Source organism: Triticum dicoccoides, chromosome 5A, assembly GCF_002162155.2.
Source record: "Triticum dicoccoides isolate Atlit2015 ecotype Zavitan chromosome 5A, WEW_v2.0, whole genome shotgun sequence".
Taxonomy (NCBI): domain Eukaryota; kingdom Viridiplantae; phylum Streptophyta; class Magnoliopsida; order Poales; family Poaceae; genus Triticum; species Triticum dicoccoides.
Window position 1 is genome coordinate 588,430,841 of NC_041388.1, and position 13,911 is coordinate 588,444,751.

Sequence of the window (13,911 nt, forward strand, 5' to 3'; positions counted from 1 at the left end):
GAATGTTACCAGTAGCGCCGTACAAAATCAAACACTACTGCTAATTAGTAGCAGCGTGCGTAAATAAACCGCGCTACTGCTACAACTTTTGCCCAATTCGCCGGCCACCACTTCTTCCCCAAATCCCTCGCCCTCGCCGCCGTCTCCCCAATTCGCCGCCATCTCCTGCCGGCGTGGACGCCCGCAACCTCACTGTCTCCCCCCGAGGCCGCCGTCATCCTCACCGCCGCCCGAGGCCGCCCTCAGCGTCACCGCCGCTGCCCGAGGCCGCCCTCGACGTCACTGTCGGCGCCCTCCACCTCACCGCCGCCCGAGCCCGCCCAGGACCGCTGTTGCCCGTGCCCGAGCCCGCCCTCTCTCCCCTCTCTGTAAGTCCCCCACCCCTCCCCCCACTCATCTCTCTCTGCATTTTAGAGAAAAAATTAGTAGAGCAAAATTAGTAGAGCAAAAGTTAGTTAGGGCAGTAGGGTTTAATTAGTGTAGATGATGCTTGTATAGTATATAGTGATACTAGTAGATGTTAATTAGGTTAGGGCAATAGTGGTACTAGTAGATGTTAATTAGATGTTTTTCAGTTAGGGCACTAGAGTTTTGCTAGGTTAATTAGGTTAGTAGTGCTGCTAGTACTAGTGGTACAGTAGGTTAATTAGGTGATGTTAAATGAATAATCTAAATGAATGAAATTAGTAGTTAACTGAATTTTTTTTCCTTTCATCATTATATAGCACTAAAGTTAATTGAATTTTGTTCTATTAGTAGTTAAATGAATTTTCTTCTACACTTTGTTTTTAAATTAGCTTGCAAAATTTGGACATGTGGTTGCTCGTGTATATTTGGACACTGTTTCTAGGGAATGATGCTTAGTGGCCTATGTTTTGCCGGAATGTTGATTCATTTCTTTTCCGGCAAATTTCAGGTTCTCGATTTGTCCACTTTTTGGCAAAGGTCATGCCGAAATTTTCGTGAATTTCGGCATGACTTGTGCTACAAAGTAGGACATATCGAGTGCCCGTGATTTGCCGCACCAGGAAGGAGTCAACATTCCTGCAAAACAATAGGACTTTTTTATGTCATTATTCATTTTATTAGGTCTAGAATTAATTGACTAGATTTAATCATAGGAAACATGGCTAGCAACGATGAAGGACAGGGTTCTGGTGATTGCGACGATGCCTACCGGGCGGCAGACGAATTTTTTAGCCTTACCGACGATCAACCGATGTTATTGCTGGGCCCACCGGTGGCATCGGGGACTGAGACCGACACGCAGACCGGTGCTGAGACTGAGACCGGCGCTCAGACTCAGACCGACATCGAGACCGGCGCTGAGACTGAGACCGGCGCTGCCACGGGGAGCGGAGCCGGTGTAGAACCGAAAGCAAAGAGGCAACAGGTTCCTAACAAACTCAGGACTACTAGAGTGGTGGTCACGAAGGTGGACGACGGCAATTTTGAGCCAACGGCACCCGACTAAGCGCGTCGATGCTACGGCAATCAAATAGGCTGCATCGTACGGACAACCACCACCATCAACGATGAGAAACTACAGAAGATAGAAAATATGAGGAGCTCCCTCCTAAAGAAGTTTCACCAGATATTCTTGTTCCCAGGCCGGAATGAGAATGATTATAAAGATCCAGATGAGGACCCGACAATGAAGAAGATAAACAAACACGCCATGACCAAGTTTAGCGACGCGTTGGCCGCCTGGAAAAATCAAGTGAAAGCAGGGATCATCGACAAGAAGGAACCCTACTCTGAGATTGTAAAGGATAATCCGACAATCACGGAAGAGCAATTTCAAATATTCAAGGAGTCTTGCGAGGCCGAAGATGCCAAAAAAAGGTCTAAGTACATGAAGGGGCTTCAAGAGAGGAACTTTGGGAGCCACCACCTCGGAAGCCGTGGTTACGGCGGAAAGAGGTCCAAATGGGCCAAGGAGGACGCGGAAGCCGCGAGTCTGGGCATCGCAGACCCCTTGGCGGAGTTCACCGTCCAGCAGGAGCGTGACGTCCTCAGGGCCCGGTACCGTTGGGACCAAGTGAAAAAGGTTTACGAGACAACACCGGTCATTATGGAGTTCATAACACTGCTGGTAATTTTAGTTTCTGATCAATTTGACTGCACACGTTAGTCATATTTGTAAGCGATCATTGTGCCTTTTGCAGAGAGAGCAGCACAGGATTGCGGCCGAAAGCGACTCGCCGTCTGAGGCATTGGCGAGGCCCAAGTGGGACACTCCATTCAACCGGGCGTTGAACATATTGAAACGACAACCGGTGGATACTTGACCGTCGTATGGACGCGTGCACGGTGTCGGAGACGGTGCCACGTGGAAGAAGTACTACCGTGAGACCACGGAGGAGAGAAAGGAAAGATAGAGGTTAAATGAATAAAAAACATCGACAAGAGGGTTGAGGTTGCGGTTGAGAAGAAATCAACTGAGACAGTCGCAACAGCGGTAGCTGCCGCAAAACAGGTGGCCATAGATATTTCTACTACCTTGGTTCCGGCCGTTTTTAATTGGACCAGGCAAAATCCAGAAAAAATGTAGCGGACTTTCCCCTTTCTGACTTCTTGGCGGGGAGCAGCTCGACTAGCGTTGCACCAGCACCTACAGCTGCACCGGCTCCTGCACCGGCTCCCGCACCGGACGTGCTAGGCGGTACTTCGTCTTTGGCTGAGCTCGACGCCCTCACGGTATCTGTCACACCGGCCCCCTTCAATATAAATGTATAATCTCCCGTTTTGCGCAGCGGCAGGCACGCCGTACTCATCATCCTCTACCCCCGATTCTCCCACGCTCTTTACTTGGACTCGTCGAAGAACATTCACAAAAAGGATTACACCCACATCAAGGATGTTCTCGACAGTGCTATGTATTACTACCAATGAATGGGTGGAGAGGTCAGGGACAAGAAGATAAGGGGCGGCAGGGTCGCCTTCGCCATAAGACCGACTTCTGTTGCATCCAGCAACCGGACGATTCTCTTAATGATGGATTCTATGTCCTACACCACATGCTGGAGTACAAACGGGGTCACCAGAACCTTCGCATGGCACCTTCTTCCGGTGATGCCCATATTCTGCAATGGGCAAAGGACATAGGAGATATCGAGGATCATCGACTTCGAGCTGAGTTCTATAACATCCAGCGCGAACTTGCCCAAATCATCATGAAGGAGGTCGTCGAAAAAACAGGGATGTTCTACGAAGAAGGACAAATGTCGCGGGAAGACGTCCGAACATGGATAGCCTCTCAGCGTCTCGACCTGAAGCCTTTCACTAGGCTCGGGGACTATCTCCCTGACTTGGATGGATGGAACAACATGTTGGAGTGATTATCGATATATGACAATGTGTCCGTTTAGTCCATACTTTCTGTATGACAAAACTTTGAGTTATGCACGGTGAAACTTTATTTGTGATGTAATTAAACCGTCCTCCTCCTCGACTAGCGAAAATCACTCTAGTTAGGGCATTTTGGGGTACGATGAACTTTGTTATTTATGCTTATGATATGTTGTTTCTATTTTTGCCAACTCTGTCTCTTTCTGTTGCTCAACTATATATGTTGCATATCATCGACTCATGTGATGATGCAGGTGCATAGATCATAGATGGCAAAGAAGTGCTACGCCAGGAGTATATATACGACAAGTGGCCGGAGTGTCAGGCCGCCCAGGTGTACCGGTTTCCGATTTCCGAGCGACAGGCAGTAGTTAGTTTAGGTTCACGCGAATGCGAGAGAGGGATACGAACTCATGTTCTCAAAGTGATAGCTCTTCTCATGTATATCATTGTTTAGATGGATGATGATGTATTTGCAAGTAATCGAGACTTGTATCGCTATTTTCGAGATGATGACCAGAGACCACTTTGTGTTGGATGATGATTATGATGATGACATGATTTGATGAGACTAATTGTATGTTTATGCTATGATTACATTTGTATGTGTATGATATGCTAAAGATTATTGTATAAAGCCTATTCAAATACAAAACAAATACAAAACAAATATGCAAGAAAAAACTAATAAATAAACTAGTAGTAGCGAGGGGGGAAATTTAGCAGTAGCGCCTCCTTACCAGTAGCGCGTCCCAGCAAACAGCGCTGCAGATAATATCAGTAGTGCCCTTTCCCAAAGAGCGCTATAGCTATTCATGTATAGCAGTAGCATGGGACAACAGGCGCTATTGCTATACGTTAACTGTAGCGCCTTATTAGTAGCCCCGGCACCCGCGCTACTGAGAGGCCCAAAACCCTCGCTGCTGTTAGGCTTTTCCCTAGTAGTGAGGCGGTGTGGAGGCCACCGAGGTCGGCACAACCCACCTGGCACACTTGGTGGGTTGTGCTCCCCTCGGAGCTCCCCTCTGGTACTTCTTTAGCCCAACAGGTGTCTTCTAGTCCAGAAAAAATCTCCAAAAAGTTTCGCTGTGTTTGGACTCCGTTTGGTATTGATTTTCTGTGAAGTAAAAAACAAACAAAAAACAGCAACTAGCACTGGGCACTATGTCAATAGGTTAGTCCCAAAAAATGATATAAAATTGCTATAAAATGATTGTAAAACATCCAAGAATGATAATATAACAACATGGAACAAAAAAATTATAGATACGTTGGAGACGTATCACTTAACACAGAAGATAAACTCTCTTCACCCTATTCTCCTCGACAATCGATTCATCAACCGATGCCGATCACTCGTGGTAGATACTTGAGGTGATCTCCGAACCTTTACAAACTTCTTCTTCGAGAACCACAATCACTCTTGGTCTCTGAAGAAATTGACACCTAATCGTCTAGAGAGTTTGCAGCTCTCAAGAGTAATAGGCGGAGCGTACTGGATTTAGATTCGAGTGATGCTGAACCACTATCTAATTCTTCGGCTCTAGGGGTTTTTCTCTCGGTGGATTTCAAACTCAAATCGCTCATAGAGGGGGTTGCTCAACAATCTTATAAGAATCAAAAGGAGCATCCATCGGACAAAGCCAGTGTGGAGTGTCTATTTATAGCCGCAATCTTCCCTGATGGGAAATGACCATTTTGGACACGCGGTCCAGCCAATGGCCAACCGACACGTTTACAACGGTCGGATTTTGGAGCAACGGTAACATTACTTGAGGAACAAGCAATGCTAACTCCTCGGTCTGAGAGAAATCTCTCGCAACGAAGAAGATCATAGTCTCTTGCTGGCAAGTATTTGCACGGAACACAAAGAGATTTCTCTCACTGGTTTCATAGGATTTGGGTCTAGCATCAGAGAATCAAAGTTTTGGATGCTACACCCCTCTTAATAGTAGGGTGGTCCTATGACTCAATAAAGAGAAGAAGAACAACAAAATAAATGCTACATCTTCACTTCATCTTCAATCTCCTCGGACGCGTCATCTTCATAGGACAGACACCGAACCAATTGCTTTACTTCAGCAAATTTTTTAGGGGTCACTCTTGTTAACATCATCTTCGGTGACAACCTTCGCTGCAACGCAGTGAGATTATCTTCGACGTTTGCATCAAACTCCTCGTGATCTCAGGGACCTGTTATTCTGTGTGCACTAGCAAACACATAAGTCCCATGCTGTTTATGTCAACAAACTCCAAAACATACGGGGCCTATCATTGCACCAACAATATTTTTACGAAACAATTGCAACTTAGGTTCAAACATAGTTGCTAAGATTTATTTGTATGTTTCTAAGGTATGGCATTTAGTTTCTCACGCATGGCTATACTTAAATCTCATGTATGCCATTTTAGGTAAGGCAAACATATGTTCAAAAGTAGCCCCCACTATCATGGCAAACTTACACCGCTTTTGTGTTTTTTTGCTCTACATCATGACAATTTTTCTACAAGTTTTCCTCTCTACATTGTCCATGGCATTTTTACTATGCATGATTTTTTGGCAATGTAGTAGATATCGACAAAAAAATTGTATACAACATGGTAATAAATTTTTGTACACTTCATGACAATAGGTACTTCATGTGTCATTGTGATTTTCGGTTTTGTACATTAAATAGTTTTGGACAATTTTTTACCTTTTAAATTTTTCTGTGAAAAACGGGATTGTGTTATGCCAGTAGGCCTAGCAAAAGACTTGGTCGACATGGGATTCGCGCCGGGAGGGGCTTCATATCAGACAAAGACGTTCGTGCGGAAATCGCTCATAGTGAACCTTTCGTTCGCCCCAGGGCTGCCATATATCGAACATCAAATCGGTATTTAAGTCCACTATGTCGATCTTTCTTTTTATGAAAAACAAATGATTTGTATTTTCGAACTGGGCCGCGGCTTTTCATGTTAGAATACTTTTATTAGCATCATAAACTTTATTCATCAAATGATAGCCAAATCGTTTACATAATGGTGAAGAATAAAGTCAGGATGACAGTTTCCCATGCTTCAGACTTGCCAGAACTAATACAATGTTTTGCTAAATCATCCGCGACAGAATTGGCCTCTCTACTACAGTGATAAAAAATAATACTAGCAAACTCCAGCACCAGAAGGGAGCACTCGGTATGATTGGCACGCCTGTTCCCATATATGTGTTTGGATCAGAGATGGCCTCAAGTGCATTGAGACAGTCAGACTCGACTGCCAAATTCGTGCACCCTGGATTTGCTCCAAGATTTAACCCATATCGAATAGCGATTAGTTCGGCTACTTCTACACTCGCCACATGCGATAATAGATGGGTCGCTGCACCTAGGAACTTACTGTGGTCATCTCAGGCAATGACACCACAAGATCCCGTGAACCTATCCGCATAAAAGAAGCATCAACGTTTATTTTAACAACTCCCACCGCAGGCTTCTTCCATGCATGGTCCCGCTTGCGAGTAGGCTGGTCCCGCTTGCGAGTAGGCTGATCTGGAGTGTTTGCTCGTAAAAAGTTTGTTGCTAAAACCTGGATTGTCATAGCTGCTTGTTGAGGCATCTGAGCTATCTCACCTTTTGTATGGATTCTCCTTTGCCACCAAATAAACCACATTGCTACAAGGGCGAGCTCATCTATAGGAATGTTATGTACTGCCGACTGCATCTGGATTAGGTTGTCAAGGTTAATAGAGCCCGATCGGTCCTGGCAAACCACCTGTTCAATCTCCTGTGATAGCCCTAGCTCCATCCAAATTGCGTGCCCCCATGTACAAGTGAACAAGCAATGATGTATATCTTCTAATCTAATGGAACAAATCAAACATTGCGGGATCAGAGGAATATGTCTTAGCAAGGACACCATAGCATGGAAGAACCTCCTTCAACACTTTCCAGCCAAAGTGCTTGATCTTCCCTGGTAGTCGCAGTTTCCAAAGATCTTTCCAAACTCCCTTTAATGAGGCACTACTTGGGCTAGTCCAATTCAAGTGCTGTCCAAACTCATGCTCAAATTCAACATGGTATGCCGAATGCACGGAAAAGGTCCCAGTCCTTGTATGTAGCCAAGCTACAAAATCTTCAATGACCTCCACATGAAGAGGAATGTAGAATTCTATGCACATCGACTGAAGAAAAGACGCTGCGAATAAGTGTCTCGTCCCATTTTATAATACTTTGTTTCACATACATAACTTTCTCATTTTTTTAAACTATTACTTGTTTCAAAACTCTATTATGTAAAATAGGTATGTATTTTAAATGGTACAAATGAAATATTTCTATTTATTAAACGCCCTAGATGTTGCAACTTACAACATGGTTAGTTGAGTCAGTCTTATTTGCGAGAGTTACTTAGCGGGCAACAGGAGAAGGTACTATACCATACATTTTAAAAAACGCCTTAAATTTTTAAAAAAGAGTAATAATTTATATTATGGTGTGCCAAATACAGAAAGAAAAAGAAGTGCGGCTTGATGTGCAGAATCTGGTCCGCTTACGAGTTAGTACAACTAGATGATAACCCCGCGCTTTGCTGCGGGATATCAATATGCAATACTCAAGATTCATGAGGTGCATTCTTAGAGGACACATAGGAGATGTGGAAATTCTGGTTAACTTTAAATATACATATTAAAATAAACAATGTAAGTAAACTTGGTATATTGTAGAAAGAATATATATAGTTGCAATCCAAAAAGAATATAATTTACTTCTCTTAGAATTACCCGGGAGTTCATTGTACTACAAACGTATGTACAACGAAACATGATAGCGAAATTTAAATAAACTAAATGGGTAACCAAATTCCGTATATGCATATCAATTTACAACAAACGACCAAAACAATAAAAATACTTTTACTGCATGAAAGACGACCTACACATACACATAAATACACCATGTGTTTGGCAAGTCTGTATGCACGATCTTTGTTTGCAGCAGTGTTAGCATCACGTGTGTATGTTACATGCTACTCTGAAGGAGATACATGGTAGCTGATACAAAAGAGAGATGAACTTATTACAGAAATGTACGAATAACATAACCATAAATTGGAAGAACACAAATGTGGGCATAATACAATTGGTAGTGGAGTATTAGCGCTGGGAAAAAGCTTTTGCATTTTGCAAGCTTCTTGAATATACATATATCGGACTAAAAAATTGCTAGATGAAAATAGTGTATGGTTAGTAAGATGTCTGCTTCTATTTTGATCACAACTCTTTGATGGACATTAGAAAAGAATCTGCACAGAGGGCAGGAAAAGCAATAATAAAAGTATAGATCAAAGCTTCTCTCAACAAAAATAGTAATTGGGTGGTCACGAACCATGGCAGTATTGTATCATACCTATGAAGATGAGACAAAAGAAATTACTCCCAAGGTAGATAGCTGAGAATCCATAAGATAAATAGGATTATAAATTTACTGAACTCCTTCTGTTCCAAAATCCAATAATATGAACTGCTACATGAACTAACTAATGAAAACATGTCTAGCTTGAAAAGAATGACCAAATTAATTGTAGAAAATTCACACGTACCGTAGCATAGGACTGAAGATTTCCGGGCCTTCATGAACCTAATTAACCTCTGTTAAGTGGTGTATGCATGTGGCAGTTCTCAATATCATCCACTGAGGTGGTCGGGAGATTATAATAGGTGTTGATGATCGGTGTGGTGGTCTGCATGGAAATCCATGACCTCGTTGAACAGAGGAACCATGTGAAAAGAAAAATCTGGGACATCTGTATATTTGCCTACTCTTATAAACAAAAGTGTTCTATAAGAATATTTATCAGAAATGTGATCAACTAATTTAGTTATGGTCGTCAACGAACCTTGGCACTGTTGTAACAAAGTGGCTTATATACAATCAATGTAACCAATATCCTGCTAATAAATTAAGTTTGGGGAAAATATGATAACACACACGTGTGACTCATAATTCTAACTTCGACTCGTCTCTGAAAAAAACTCAAGGGAGGCACAACATAACTAATGTACAGGCAAGTGTAGGATACCGTAAAGAAGCAGCAGCGTAGAGGAAGTCTGGGAGGAGGGATCAGGAATAACCTGGTAGGAAAAGGGGATTGAAACAGGTCGCAGATGTGGCCACCACGCGCGACACCAACAGAAGATGCATTTCCACAACAGGGATTCAGGTTTGCCCCATCAATCTCGTTGACTTTCCCGCAGGTATGTTAGGAGCCCCTGTAGCCCATACGCATACTTGGGCTTCACATGGGCCAGGCCCGGCTACCGCTGCTGTCTACAAGTACACGAAGGGAAAGCAGCAACCGATGATCCAAGTTGGATCAGGCAAACGGCAACGGCGGCTCCTGTCTTCCCCTACCTCCTGTTCTTCTCCTTCCTCCCTCCTCAATTCCCTTGTACTCGAGCATGATTCTCTGTAATGGAGTGATTCGCGAGTTGGAACCTAACATCTGGTATCAGAGCCCTCTCACCACCCTTCCAAATTCGTCCAAATTTCTTCCCCATTTTTTCCCCACCACCACCACCATGAATTCCGAGCTGAAGGCCTACCTGGACAAGCTCCACGCAGAGACTAGGGCACAATACGCTGAAATCCACAAGCAACTCCATCTTCAGGAGGCCCTGCTCACCAAGCCCTCCACGGGAGCACGGCCTCCGCCCCTGACACGCTCGGCCGAAGGCATCTCCATCGACACCATCCCTGAGGTCGTCACCGACGCCTTCTCCGCCACCACCCATGCCCAGAAGGCCCCCGCGGTCACCCATGATGCAGCCCCGATCTGCATAGCGACGGCGCCCGTCACCTGTTCGACGGAGTGCTCGACCCAGGTCGACGCCATCGTCAGGTTCAACGAGGCCCACGAAGCCGCCACCACCATCCGCCTCGGGCCCTTGGTCGACCTCGTCCACCAAGAGGTCGAGCAGCTCGCACCTGTGCAGGCAACCGCCTCCATCCGCACCGGCACTCCCTCTACCGTCGAGGTCGTTCCTCCCGTGGCGGCCATCACCGACGTCGACCCTAAGGCTAGCGTGCAGGAGCGGGATGACTCACCACTGCCCTCCATCAACACCCTGACCCCAGCAGCGACTGAGATGGACCACATCATGGTCCTTATCGTCTCCAGCAGCCTTACTGCACTGGCGCCGACCAAGTGCTCGACAGAATACGCCGTTCACGTTGGCGACTGGGTGAAGCCCCTGTTCGCCCTGAGTATGTTCTACGCAACCTATGCACCATCCAGCTTAACTCACCTTGATCATCTAGAACCCCTGCGGCACCCGTCACAGATTGCACAAGCAGAATATGGCACTCACCTTGTGGACAAGAGCAAAAATTGGGGCCTATCACCACTGTGGCAGGGGATCGAGCAACCATGGCCGCCACCTTCGCGAGTGCGTATCGGATATATGGGACACCTATTCAGGCCAAGGCCGTGGCCGTCGCTCAGATATCATTCAGATGCATGCTACCCTGAGGAGCGATGTTCAGGTATAAGTAGTCATGCACATGAAGTTTCCTGGTTCTTTCCTTGGCTAGTTCTGTTGCTATTCAGAAATGTGATTTTCCTTCAAGTTTCTTGTTGTGAGATGATTCCAATGGAAGAGGCTGTCAGTTTCCAATCTGTTGAGATTTTGCAACATATATCTGATGACCCAAGGTTGCTCCTGTGGTCACCAACTAGTGCAGAGAGTTTAGTCAAGACAGTGGTGCAGGAAATACTTTGCAATGGAATCTTGCATATTTTTTCCGGCAACGGCAGAGCGGTACAGGGTTATGATGGAACCAAGCTCCGACCAAGACCATGGCCACTGTTCGAGATCAATCAGGAGACCATCCAGTTGAAGCTACAACGAACAATATTTCCAGGTAATTGCCAAGCAGTACATGTGGTGTTCGAGCAATACCTATGTGGTCAGCTTTATCTAAATGTACTGAGCATGTCAGTGTATGAGCAAATTTTGAATCACATGGAAATTCAAGGGAGTGGCCATTTCTCTACAAAATGTAGCTCTCTTTGGGATCTTCTGTCGATTTTGATCGTCTGGCCTATTTGTTGTTGTGAACAACCCTTCAGTTATTTGCAAGGCGCACATCCACAGTTTTGGCGTCCATTGGAAGGTGCTGCCTATTTCTGTGATCGAGTAACATGTATTGCTGAACATGGAAAGATGGGTTCAGAGGGAACACAGAGGAGGCAAGTTAACTGTGAGAATCTGTTGACTTGTGCATCCTATATGGTGCTGCTGCTGGAAGGTACTAATTGTTGGGAACCCATACCCAAATTACATTGGAGAACATTGCTTCAAATAAATCAGTGGTGGAGACGAAAAATGATACGACAGTATGGGGTCAGGAAGGCTGCATGTGTGTAATTTGAATGCCGCTCGGCAATGAAGACGCATCGACTTCGACTGTAATTCTGGGGAGCAGTTGTTTCACTTGGTTTGCAAGTTCCCATTCGACGAAACACCCATGGCAATTCCCTGCTTCAGCCATTACCAGTATTCAGGCCCTATTTCACATGAATACTTTTACTGCATCTGTGACTATACTGAAGATTTATTCACAGATGTTTCAAGATTGGATTGCTCCATTGCCTGGCAGTAAGTTAGCTAGTTCTTGTCACTTTGAGCAGTTCTGGGATCCTAGCACCGGCAACAACACCTTGTCACTTTGGATTTCTGACTCATTGGAAGAGATTGCTCACTGTCGGGAAATGTTGAGTGGTGGCCTAAATTCAGTGGATTCCATGGCGTTCTCTTATGACAAGCAAGTTCCTTTTCAAGCAGGGAGGGGTGTCATCGTAGTCATTGCCGTCTTCACTCAAGGCTCCGTCGACCACGAATACTACTCTTGCTTCGACCACGACAGCATTGGCACCGTCTACGCCATCGGCACCTTCTTCGATCGGGTCTCCACGGGCCGCGACTTCTATGCCCAACTCGCTGAAGTCTACCCCAACTTCGGCTACCACCACAACCCCGACCAAGTCGAAGAGCATCAGTTGCAATGGGATCCGGGTGGCTCTCAGAGGCATCGGCTTGGGGTCAAGCCGAGTCTCAAGGAGGGAGGGATGTTAGGAGCCCATGTAGCCCATACGCATACTTGGTGGGCTTCACATGGGCCAGGCCCGGCTACCGCTACTGGCTACAAGTACACGAAGGGAGAGCAGCAACCGATGATCCAAGTTGGATCAGGCAAACGACAACGGCGGCTCCTGTCTTCCCCTACCTCCTGTTCTTCTCCTTCCTCTCTCCTCAATTCCCTTGTATTCGAGCTTGATTCTCTGTAATGGAGTGATTCGCGAGTTGGAACCTAACAAGGTACATGCTCAATTGGTGCCTCACCATTGACCCTCTTTGGATCGTTGTCTTGGTCTCCCTTATGTTCCTCAAGAAAGATCTGCATTGGAGATGCGCCTAACCAAAACCCATCTGTTAATCTCCCTGACACAATTTCAGAGCAAAGGTGCAGACACCAACCTTATATTGGAGACAATGGGAGCGATGCCACTCCCCTGTTTTAAGGGAAATTTTGGAGCGGGCAAGAGAAGTCATTGAGAGGCGGCGGCGGTGTCGCTTCCGGGTTGTAGCCTTGTAGGACTCTGGTGGGGGTTGCCCGTGAGGAGGCGGAGTCGTCGATGTGGCCGGGGTTGTGCGCGTCGAGGATGCAGGGTAGCGGGGCGGTGGTGGAGGTCGTCCTCTCGGTGGAAAACTGGCCGATGCACCTAGATCCGTGGAGCTCAATCTTTGTTGGCCGGAGGCGGTGGCAGTGGCGGCCCTGCACCGAATCTGGTGTGTGATGAGGGGCACCACCCGGTGGTGGGTTGTAGGCGGCAAATCCTAAACGGCGCTCGCTGCGCCCGTTACAGTACGATTACCCTAAGTGGTTTTGCTGCTTTCATGAGACCTCCTATGTTTGAGGGTATCCACTAAAAGAGGTGGCGCATGAGAGCAGTCTTATGGTTTCAAACCATGAGTTGCTATGACGCCATTCTCGGCAAACCTGAAGGGGAGCTTGATGCTCAACAGGCGCAAGCCTTTCAGAAAATGGATACTCTGTTTAAGGCTGCTCTCTTGAGTGTTCTTGGTGAGAACATAGTTAATGCTTATGCGTCAATTGATAATGGAAAAGATATGTGGGATGCACTCGAGGCCAAGTTTGAGGTCTCGGATGCTGGCATTGAGCTGTACATCATGGAGCAATTCTATGATTACAGGATGACTGAAGAGCGCTCCGTGGTTGAGCAAGCTCATGATATATAGTCATTTGCTAGAGAACTTGAGCACTTCAGTTATATGCTACCGGACAAGTTTGTTGCCGGAGGTATCATCACTAAGCTTCCTCCTTCATGGAGGAACTTTGCTACCTTGCTGAAGCATAAGAGGCAGGAGTTTTCCGTCCCGGATCTCATTGGCACTCTTGATGTGGAAGAAAAGGCGAGAGCAAAGGACACACGTGCTCGAGGTATTGAGGGAGGATCTAGTGCCAATGTGGTATAGAAGCAAAACTTCCAGCCCCACAA

The 13,911-nt window shown here is 45.9% G+C and overlaps 1 long non-coding RNA gene across 1 annotated transcript; it reads right to left on the reverse strand.

Annotated features, from left to right (window-relative positions):
* Positions 1-8,300: 8,300 nt before the first annotated feature.
* Positions 8,301-9,604, reverse strand: LOC119297981. Its single transcript, XR_005145779.1, has 3 exons — positions 9,464-9,604; positions 8,932-9,072; positions 8,301-8,738 (listed from the first exon to the last, which is right to left on the reverse strand). It is a non-coding gene; the product is annotated as an uncharacterized LOC119297981 (long non-coding RNA).
* Positions 9,605-13,911: the final 4,307 nt, after the last annotated feature.